Source organism: Xenopus laevis, chromosome 5S (genome assembly GCF_017654675.1).
Source record: "Xenopus laevis strain J_2021 chromosome 5S, Xenopus_laevis_v10.1, whole genome shotgun sequence".
Lineage (NCBI taxonomy): Eukaryota > Metazoa > Chordata > Amphibia > Anura > Pipidae > Xenopus > Xenopus laevis.
In genome coordinates this window covers 32,956,524-32,968,368 of record NC_054380.1, presented here as the reverse complement: position 1 = coordinate 32,968,368, position 11,845 = coordinate 32,956,524, and the positions used below count along the sequence as shown (strand labels likewise).

The 11,845-nt window shown below is 45.7% G+C and overlaps 1 long non-coding RNA gene across 1 annotated transcript; it reads right to left on the bottom strand.

Annotated features, from left to right (window-relative positions):
* Positions 1-2,644: 2,644 nt before the first annotated feature.
* LOC121394178 lies at positions 2,645-9,903 on the bottom strand. The gene is made up of 3 exons (XR_005961534.1): positions 9,858-9,903; positions 9,453-9,488; positions 2,645-3,254 (listed from the first exon to the last, which is right to left on the bottom strand). It is a non-coding gene; the product is annotated as an uncharacterized LOC121394178 (long non-coding RNA).
* Positions 9,904-11,845: the final 1,942 nt, after the last annotated feature.

The following is an 11,845-nucleotide window of genomic DNA, read 5'->3' as shown; positions in this document are numbered from 1 at the left end:
TCAAAAAATTAAAGTGTTTTAAAGTAATGAAAATGTCATGTAATGTTGCCCTGCACTGGTAAAACTGATCTGTTTGCTTCAGAAACAATACTTTAGTTCATATAAACAAGCTTCTGTGGAGCAATGGCGGAAATTGAAGAATGGCTAAATGGCACAGGTTAATTAATGGATAACAGATAACACCATTAGATAGACAGAGCTTATCTGATATCTGCTGTGTAATTTGAGCTTTTTCTCCTTTGAATGGCTGCCCCCATTGCTACATAGCAGCTTATTTATATACACAATTGTAGTCTTTCTTATGTAAACACAGCAGTTTTACCGGGGCAGAGCAACACTGCATTATATTTTCATTACTTTAAAACACTTTTATTTTTTGACGTTACTGTTCCTTTAACCCTGCAACGTCGGCTTCTAAACCTACCCGATGAACCCCCGCAGAGACGGCTTCTGAACCGACCCGACGAACAACAAGACGACCGGCCTCCATACACACTGGATGACAGCGGTAACTTTACACACATACCAATTATGAACATGTTGAACGCTTAGCTATATTAATTACTACTATGAACTTTTAATGGATTGAACGACTTTGTACATATTATTAACTGAAACTTTATGATTGGGGTTCCCTTATCTTTTGGCTACATGCTGTACTAACTGCAACTGTCCACGAGCCGCTCCGCTAACGCTACATATGTTGATACATTGTAATTTATAAACATCGCTTTCTCAGTTATCCTATATGTTTATTGCTGATTGTAACATTGTGTATATATATGAATTTATTGTCCCCATGAACTCGTAATGCATTTATGGACTTTAATTATATTTTATGTATTTTCTCCCTACTTACACGTCTCTCTGACGTCACTTTGTTTTGCTTCCCCCAACTTTGGGTTTTAAATGGTTGTGGTTTGTTTGTTTCTTCACTTTGAGAAAGGCTAGTGTGCTAGCCGAAACGTTAGTGATTCTTTCTGATTAAACACCATTTATTTTTTGCAAAAGACCTGTGAGTGCAAGCTTTTTTTGTCTATTATACTTCTACTGCATTGGCTTGTTGCACCCAGGCACCGATCACTTCCTAGACGAGTTGTGCTGGCTTCCAGAGTTCTACGTTCTATATATACTGTATATATATATTAAGATATGGGTTGCTGCAGCATGTAATGCTTCTTAATTATGCACCAGCTTGGGAAAAGCTGAATAATGGGTCCCTGGAGCAGATGGAAGAAAGCAAGGTGGGCTTTCATCCCTTACTCTATGTAAGGTTTTACAGCTGCAGAGGGAAAAAAAAGATATACCATATGTATAAAAACAAAACTGTTACCATCAGCTTTTTCACCAGCATTCACACTGGACCCTGGTCCTCTATATCTGTAATAAAATAATATTCAGACATATTGGCCGAGTAAAAAATTACCAAAATAGGGGTTGTACTTGGGAAATAAAGGACTTTTACTATATATATATATATATATATATATATATATATATATATATATATATATATATATATATATATATATATATATATATAGTAAGATATGGGTATCTAAAGGGCACTATATTGTATGTATTTCACCAGCATTAAGCTGATAAAATCAGAACTCCAGGGAAAAGTGTATTGCTGCAGCATGTAATGCTTCTTAATTATGCACCATCTTGGGAAAAGCTGAATAATGGGTCCCTGGAGCGGATGGAAGAGAGCAAGGTGGGCTTTCATCCCTTACTCTATGTAAGGTTTTGCAGCTGCAGAAACTAAGGTAGCTAATTGGTTAATTAAGGCTAGTTAAAAGGATGTGTGGAGCAACACCTCAGGGCTGCTGCTTTCCCTAGAGAGGAGAAGGATGAGAGGCCATGCATGCTTGTGAGCACCAGGGAACCAGAGGGTGATTCCCCTGAGTTGGAGAGAGCTGCAAAGGTCTGGGAGAGGACCAGAAAAAACACTCACAGGAGACAAGAGTCTCAAGTGTGCCCAGAGAGGATTCTGGGACTTGTGGTCTGCTGAAGGTCAGTGAGGGTCAACCTCAAACATGAGTAAAGATAACACCAGTGAGGGTGTAAAGAGGGACTGTATGTTCTGTGATTCTCCATGTGAAGCCAATGGGCTGAAGATTTATTGTGTTCTATTGCAAATAAAAGCCAGCAAAGCTGCAGTTTAAATTCTTCAAGGTGGTCAGTCTCCGTTTATGTGCTGAAATCTGTGCAATATGTACTAGTATAAATATGTCTGAAATTAAAATGGAACTATACTCTATAGTATACGTAGATAGTATAGTCAACCATATTTAAACAATATTTTCCCTTCATGCATTATAATAAAATTAAACTACCAAAAAAAGTACTTACCAGCCAAAAACTGAGATGGTTGAGGTCCTTCAGTACCTGTACAAACAATACAGTAATTTGAGATTTATTTTACTGGTTGTACAATAGCTAAATCCATTGTGAGCTAGTAGTGGATTTTTATAAAATGTGATGTGTTGATGAATTAGATGAAAGTTGAGCATAGGACTGGCTAGATATGGGATGACTTTGTCTATCCCTGTTTTGTTTAAAGGGTAAGGCATTTTTCAGTAGCAGCATGCACAAAATGTCTTGATATATCTAAATATATTGATAATTGGTTGTGTGCAGAGGATCTCTTTTATTTGTCTATATGTTGATGTATGTTGTATTAGAAAGGTCTGAGTAGTGTAAATACACTAAAGAACCATGAGACTGGGAAAAAGTCAACAGCACATAATTTTTATGTTATTGATGACTATTTATTTTTTTAAATATATGATTATTTATAATGTATAGAAAATACAATTCAATTATTACACAGAGAAACAAACATAAAGAGGAAACTTGTAACATAAATGATGGCCAAAAATGAATCACGTCAGTTCACATCTAAAAAAAGGAAACAAATCTGTAGTGCACTTGGGACTCAATTGGCAAGGACCTGATTTTTAGATCTTCAATTCTGCAGTTATTTATTTACTTTATTTAAATTGCACTGACACATTTACACTGTTTTGCAGGAATTATACATATTTCACATCAATCCCTGCCCCAGAAGAGTAAGATTGCACAGGGACAGCAAAAGAGATTGAAGAATCTAGCATAATAAGGGTCAATGTAAATATGGATATAATTAAAAAGGGAAAAAATGTTATACAATCATTGAAAGCATTTAATAATAAGAAATATCTTGCCATTGATGTTTTCACCAGCATATTCTGGACACTGGATACTGGACACTGGACATTTCCGATGTGTAGCGGCAAAAAAAATAACACTCAAACATTAATATTGTTCACAGTTCATCAATGTGGAAAATTAAAATTCTGTTAAAATTAGAAAGAACTGTTATAACACTAGTTTACTTTAATAAGATAGAGTGGCCATCATAAAGACCTGTATTGAAAAGGAAAAGGATGGTAGCCTAGAAGGCCCACAAACCTGAGTTACACCAAAATAAATAGAACAGGTTATACATATGCTCCAGTGGGGTTGAGATGGTAAGCTTAGGGGTCATCGCAAATCATCAAGAAGAAAATTAAGTTTTCCTGTCAGTAGGTGCTGCTAATTATTAAATTATTAAATGTTGATGCTAATTGTGCTGTCTCTAATTTGCAGTTTTGGAATGATTTTGTTTTTGTTCAGCAGTTCCTGAGTTTCGAATTTCAGTAGCTGTCTGTCACGATCGCCGCCCGGAGCAGGACCAGGAGCTCCGGGCGGCGCAGCTATCACTTCCGACGCCGCTCCCAAAATGCCGGCGCCCATGGCCGCCACGTGGGTAGCGGCGCCGGCGCAGAGACGCCTGCGCGCAAGCGCGAAGACGTCACAACGGCGCGACGGACACAGGCGCAGCGCGTCGTTCGCAGACGTGCTGACGCCGACGCAAGGGCGCCAAAAAACCCCTTTAAAAGGACGCCTGAGGCGCCAAGATGGCGCCCGAAAATAGGATCTCGTGCCTGTGAAGATTCCTGGGTTTCCTGTTTCTGCTCTTGTTATCTCTGAAGATATTCCTGATTGATCTCTTGTTATTGACCCCCTGCCTGGACTTTGGACCTGTTGCCTGAACTCGATTACCCCTTCTGCTGAATCCCTGGATACCGCGATCCTGATCCCTCCTGAGGGGCTTCCTCCTAATCCGGACTACTCCCCAGAGGGAACTCCCGGTTCCCTGACATTATTTTCGGGCCATGGATTCCACTGAGGAAGCTCAGCCAGATTTCGGCAGGGCCTTTCGGGGCCTGCATTCCCGCATGGAGGCGTATGAAGCCCGGCAGAATTACGTGGGACACACGCTGGAGGCGATCCTGGAAAAGCTCTCCTTGTTGACACCAGCGACACCCCTGCCGGCACCTCCTCCGCAAGCGGCTGCTGCCATGGCTACCCAGTCCTCCACTTCTGGTCCACATACTCCTGCTCCGCCTCTCTACGATGGCGATCCTCAAGCCTGTCGAGGATTCGTGAATCAGTGCCAGATTCGATTTGCCCTACACCCCACTGAATTTGACTCTGAACGTGCCAAGGTGGGGTTTGTGATTACTCGTCTGGCAGGAAAAGCTCTCGAGTGGGCATCTCCACACTGGGAGAAGCAGTCCCCACTGATGGATGACGCAGAAGCATTTCTCAAAGAATTTCGGATCGTCTTCGATGCTCCCGGCCGGGTGACATCCGCTGCTTCCCGTCTGTTCCAAATCCGCCAAGGGAGTCGCAGTGTAGCGGAGTATGCTATTGAATTCCGTACACTTGCTGCTGAGACTCGTTGGAACAACGACGCATACCATACTGCATTTTATAATGGTCTCTCCCTCCGCATCAAAGATGACCTGGTCTCCCGTGAATTACCCACGCAAGTTGAGGACCTCATCGCCTTGGCTGTCAAGGTGGACACTCTTCTGAGAGAGCATCAAACCCTGAGAGATCGTGTCAGGAAGTTTCAACCCATGTTGGCACCCCGCTTCAAGAGGCCTCTCCTGCAGGCTCCTGTCACCTCACCTGCCCAAGCATCCATTTCTCTCCAGGAGGAACCCATGCAAGTGGGAAGAACTCGCCTCACTGAACAAGAGAGACTCCGCAGACGGATGTCAGGCCTGTGTCTGTATTGTGGCGGACATTCCCACTTCGCCAATGCCTGTCCTGCAAAGGCTAAGAGTTTTGTACCCCGAGGTATGTCTATGGTAACTCATGTAGGGGGCACTACTCAAGAGTCTCGAGATAGGTCTCAGGGGAAGACCCAAGGAAACTCACACAGGTTTCTCCTTCCCTTCCAGATTCGTCTGACGAATAAGACCATCTTCGAGAATGCTTTCATCGATTCCGGAGCCGGGGGTAACTTCATGGACGCTCTCTTTGCTAAGTACATGGGAATTCCCTTATTTCCTTTGCCTTCTCCTATGAGGATCGTCGCCATAGATGATAAACCCCTGGAGTCTGTAATCACGATGACCACTGGCGAACTACTTGTGCAGGTTGGGACCCTGCATAAAGAGAGACTTTCGTTTCTTATTATCCCTTGTCCCGCTGTTCCAGTTGTTTTGGGTCTCCCCTGGCTGCGCCTGCACAATCCCACCATAGACTGGTCCACAGGGCAGGTTTCTCGTTGGAGCCCATTCTGCCTACAGCATTGCCTTCCTGCTAAACCCCTCAAGAAGGTAACTATCTCCTCAACCGAGTTAAAGTCTCTTCCCTCCTGTTATAAAGAATTCTCCGATGTGTTCTGTAAGAAGTCTGCGGAATTCCTGCCTCCACATCGCTCCTACGACTGTCCTGTCGAACTCCTGCCAGGAGCCATGCCCCCCAGAGGCCGCACTTACCCTCTCTCTCCTGCTGAGACTACCGCAATGAAGGAATACATCCAAGAAAATCTCCAGCGGGGGTTTATCCGCCCTTCTACCTCTCCTGCAGGGGCTGGGTTCTTCTTCGTGGAGAAGAAGGACGGGGGCCTTCGGCCATGTATAGATTACCGGGGCCTGAATAAAATCACTGTAAAAAACAGGTACCCTCTGCCCTTGATCGTAGAGCTCTTCGACCAGCTGAAGGGGGCGAAGATATTCTCTAAGTTGGATCTCCGGGGGGCGTACAACCTCATTCGCATCCGTGAGGGTGATGAATGGAAGACGGCTTTCAACACTCGTGACGGGCACTATGAATATCTCGTTATGCCCTTCGGCCTTTGCAATGTCCCTGCCGTCTTCCAGGAGTTTGTTAACGATGTGTTCCGGGATCTCCTAGGAAGGTTCGTAGTCGTGTACCTGGACGACATCTGATCTTTTCTAAAGACCTAGAAAGCCATCGCTCCCAGGTGAAGGAGGTACTCTCTCGTCTGAGGAAGAACTCTCTCTTCGCCAAGTTGGAGAAGTGCGTCTTCGAGGTGTCCAAGATCCCCTTCCTAGGATACATTATCTCTCCTGAGGGATTTGAGATGGACCCCGTGAAAGTGTCTGCCATCCAGGAGTGGCCTATCCCGCTGAGTACCAAGGCAATCCAGAGATTTATCGGATTTGCTAACTACTATCGGCAGTTCATCCGGGGGTTCTCTTCCCGCATTGCACCTATCCTGGCCCTCATCCGGAAAGGGGGTAAACCCAGCTTGTGGCCTCCATCTGCCATTGAAGCTTTTCAGTCCTTGAAAGAGGCCTTCACGTCCGCTTCTGTCCTCCGACACCCCAATCCCGAACTACCCTTCTGCATCGAAGTTGATGCTTCTGAAGTCGGAGCCGGAGCCATCCTGTCTCAGAGACACCCCGCTGATGGGAAGTTGTATCCCTGTGCTTATTTCTCCAAGAAGTTCTCATCCGCAGAGCAGAACTACGATGTCGGGAACCGAGAACTCTTGGCTGTTAAACTTGCCCTTGAAGAGTGGCGTCACCTCCTGGAGGGTTCTCTGATTCCTGTTCAGATTTACACCGATCATAAGAATCTCGAGTTCATCCAGTCCCTCAAGAGGCTAAACCCCAGACAAGCAAGGTGGGCTCTCTTCTTCTCTCGGTTTAATTTTATCTTGACTTATCGCCCAGGTTCCAAGAATCAGAAGGCCGATGCCTTGTCTCGTAGCTTCACTCCGGTGGACCGCTCTCCTGAGAGACAAGAGCCAATCATTCCTCCAGTCAAGATTATTGCCTCCCTGTATCCACAGTTTGCCGACCAAATCCTGGCTGGTCAGTCTTCTGCTCCTTCTGATACTCCCATTGGAATGGCATTTGTTCCTCCTGAGCTGCGTCTGCCTATCCTGCAACAGACCCATTGCTCCAGGCAAGCCGGACACCCTGGCCCAGCTAAGACTCTTGAACTCTTACGACGCCTGGTCTGGTGGCCTGATATCCGCAAAGATGTGAAGGACTTTGTTGCTGCTTGTAATGTTTGTGCCACATCTAAGTCAAGCCATTCCCGCCCCAGTGGGTTACTACAGCCTTTGCCGGTTCCTTCCCGTCCCTGGACCCACCTGTCCATGGACTTCATTGTCGAACTTCCTCCCTCTTGTGGGAACACTGTGATCTGGGTTGTCATTGATCGATTCTCCAAAATGGCCCATTTCATCCCTTTGAAGAAGTTGCCCTCTGCGGTGGAGTTGTCCCAGCTATTTATCCAGTACATCTTCCGCCTGCATGGTTTCCCGGTGGAGATTGTCTCCGATAGAGGCACCCAGTTTACTGCCAAATTCTGGCGTTCCCTATGCAAAGACCTGGGAATTGTTCTTCAGTTTTCTTCTGCATACCATCCGCAGACGAATGGGGCAGCTGAACGTGTCAACCATGCCCTGGAACAGTTCCTGAGGAACCACGTATCCCTCTGCCAGGATGACTGGTCTGATCTCCTCCCATGGGCGGAATTCGCTCATAATAATGCTTGTCATTCCTCTACAGGAAGGTCTCCGTTCATGTCGGTGTATGGGCAGCATCCTCAAGCTTTTCCCCAAGACTTTGTACTATCTGACGTCCCGGCTGCTGACGATTCCGCAGCCCATATGTCTGCTATTTGGGCTGCTACCAAGTTGAACCTAGAGAAGAGCGCTCTTGTTCATAAGACTTTCGCGGATCGTCGTCGAAGATCCTCTCCTCCCTACAAGGTGGGTGATAATGTCTGGCTCTCTTCCAGGAATATCCGGTTGAAGATACCATCTCCCAAGTTGGGTCCAAAATTCGTGGGTCCATTTCCCATCTTGGAGATTATCAACCCTGTGGCTGTCAGACTCCAGCTTCCACCAGAGATGAGAATCCCCAACGTGTTCCACGTGTCTCTGGTGAAACCCGCCATCACCAACCGGTTCTCTGGCGGTCAATCTCCTCCTCCTGCCATCTCTGTGGAGGGTCAACTCGAGTACGAGGTGGAGAAAATCCTAGACTCCAGGATTTCCAGAGGGTCCCTGCAGTACCTCATTCAGTGGAGGGGCTTTGGCCCTGAAGAATGCTCCTGGGAAGGACACCGTGATGTTCACGCTCCTCGTCTGGTGAGGGATTTTCACGCCAAGTTTCCCCAGAAGCCTTGTCCGGTGGTCCTGAGGCCCCCCGTGAGGGGGGGGTACTGTCACGATCGCCGCCCGGAGCAGGACCAGGAGCTCCGGGCGGCGCAGCTATCACTTCCGACGCCGCTCCCAAAATGGCGGCGCCCATGGCCGCCACGTGGGTAGCGGCGCCGGCGCAGAGACGCCTGCGCGCAAGTGCGCAGGCGCGGAAGACGTCACAACGGCGCGCCGGACGCAGGCGCAGCGCGTCGGTCGCTGACGGCCGACGCAAGGGCGCCAAAAAACCCCTTTAAAAGGACGCCTGAGGTGCCAAGATGGCGCCCGAAAATAGGATCTCGTGGCCTGTGAAGATTCCTGGTTTCCCTGTTTCTGCTCTTGTTATCCCTGAAGATATTCCTGATTGAATCTCTGTTATTGAACCCCCTGCCTGGACTTTGGGACTTTGTTTGTATTCTGCCTGCCTTGTGACCTGTTGCCTGAACTCGATTACCCCTTCTGCTGAATCCCTGGATACCGCCGATCCTATCCTCCTGAGGGGCTTCCTCCTAATCCGGACTACTCCCTTCCTGTTTCTGCTCTTGTTATCCCTGAAGATATTCCTGATTGATCTCTTGTTATTGACCCCCTGCCTGGACTTTGGACTTTGTTTGTATTCTGCCTGCCTTGTGACCTGTTGCCTGAACTCGATTACCCCTTCTGCCTGAATCCCTGGATTACCGCCGATCCTGATCCCTCCTGAGGGGCTTCCTCCTAATCCGGACTACTCCCCAGAGGGAACTCCCCGGTTCCCTGACACTGTCTAGCTACTGTCACAGATTCAGTGATCCTTACTTGAAAGATGTAAAGAGGCAGAGGATGGCAATATATATATATATATATATATATATATATATATATATATATATTAATATATATATACGGCACATTTAATTGATTTCAACCCTATTTTACTAATAACAATTAAAAATAAAAAGGAACTTACCAACCAAAAGCTGAGATTTCTCAGATTGTTTTGTACCTGTAACAAACAACATTTGAAGAAGTGTTAAAAGTTCTTATACTATAGATAGTGTGTATATATATATATATATAGCAAAAAGGTGATGGCACTCGCAAGGATTTCGTACAAAGACAACAAAAAAATACAAATAAGGAAGTTTATTAATCCAACGTTTCGGTCCCACACAAGGACCTTTTTCAAGGAAATCCTGCGAGTGCCTTGCTTTGTACATTCTATTTGCTATGAGACCCAGGTCTCACCTAAGATTACGGAGTGCGGCCCACATTAAGCGCCAGATATATATATATATATATATACTGTATATGGCACATTTAATTGATTTCAACCCTATTTGATTAATACAATTTAAAATAAAAAGCCACTTACCAGCCAAAAGCTGAGATTTCTCAGATTGTTCTGTACCTGTACAAACAACATTTGAAGAAGTGTTAAAAGTTCTTATACGATAGTGTGTGTGTATATATCTAAGCATGAACACGCTGAACTCAGATCCAGACTTGCATTGAAGCTGGTGCTGGGTCAAATTATAGCATACAGCAAACAGATGAGGACCCGCACTCCAATAGTCCGTGAAACAAATCAATATTTATTCATAGCTTGTGCTTGTGTGTGAGTACACTCTTAATCACTTGTATTTTATCCTTGATAAAGGCCCAGATGTGGGCCGAAACGTTGGATGCACAAGCCTATGAATAAATATTGATTTGTTTCACGGACTACTGGAGTGCGGGTCCTCATCTGTTTGATATATATATATATATTATATATATATACTGGACAGGGTGTTTGGGAAACACCACTGTTTTACAGAAAAAGGCACATAAAAGTGTGCATTTAAAGGACAAGGAAAGTGTAAGGCTAAGGCCACACTAGGCGATAGCGCCGCGATTTGACTCGCGGCGACTTTTCGCGGCGACTTTTAAGCCGCAATCGCTGGGGAAACTTTGCGCTGGCGTCTATGGGGAATCGCGAAAAAATCGCCAGCGTAAAAACACACGCGGCCGATCTTTTCTCTACTGTCGCTCGAAATTGCCTCGCTAGGCGATTTCGAGCGACAATAGAAAAAAGATCTTGCTACAAGATTGAGAAAGCCAGGAGGCTGAACACTGCCAGGAGTCCTGTGAGTACAGGGCTGAGCCAAACTATTTGCTTGTTGTGCTGGTAGTCCACAAGGGGCCCAGTCTAGTCAGGGAATACTTCAAAGTGTGAAGTTAGTGCCCAGTGGGCAGGTTTTTATTTTATGATTTGCTTTATTTGCTGTGTGTAACTGACTGTTTAAAAGTGGCAAAATAAACCCTTGTTTTCCTTGAAGAAGCTTGTCTCCCTGTCTTTATGCTCCTTTGTCCTATGCTGCCTATCTGCCATTGACTAATTCCCCCAAAAGTTATATGTGCAAGCTGCCAGTTTGCCACATATGGTGTTTCGGATGTGGGCAAATTAGGAGCAATTCAAAGACATACAACTGTTTAAGGGCTGATGAGTCTGAGAGACATTACCTATAAGCCAGTGATGAATATGACAAATTGTGCTTCAGCTGTTCAGCAGGAGGCTGTGTTAAAGCGACAGGAACAGCAAGATGGCAACTGGTGGATGCCTTTCCACAGCGACTGGGAGAGAGTCTGTGCACCAAGAGTGAAACGTGAGAGTTTCTGTGAGTTGCAAGGAGCAGTGGCAGCTCCTGAAAGGTCTTTAGGGAAAAAGACATTTTTTCTGTGTACCACAGAGAGAGTTCTTCCAACAGGCTTCCTTAGAGGTACAGCAACGAGTGTATTCTCAATAGATGACGAAGGAAGTGAGGTAGACTTTGCGAGTGGCAATGGAAGTCAGGGAAACCAGTTCCAAAGAGGTGGTGCCCGAGGTTGGAGACCCAGCGGTTGTCACAAGTGCAGCATGCCAAGGAGAGAGGCTATGCTGATTTCCAAGTCCAGTCTGGCATATTTGGCCAGGGTTCTTCCCTACTACAGGAATGGTGAGACTGTTCTTAAAGGGGTGGTTGAAAGGGAACGGCAGGCTGGGGGGATAAAAGACTGGGACTGTTGGAGGAAAGGCAAGGTCCTGGGACCTAACGTGTTAAGTGTGCAGCCAGAATGCACTGGAACTATTGAAAAGTATGTGGAGTTAAAAGTGAATGGGATTTCACTGTGGGTCACACTGGACATTAAATCCACTGAGTCTGTGGTGTTACATAATCTGTTACTGTACGTTCTAGTGGGGCAGGAGGTCCCTGATATGCAATAGAACTTTGAACAGACTGTACATTTAAGTTTTGAACCACCAAAGGGACAGTTGTCCACTCACTTGTAGTTGCCAGTGAGGGGGAGGAGGAAATTGTTCAAGGAACAGACTTTCCCCTA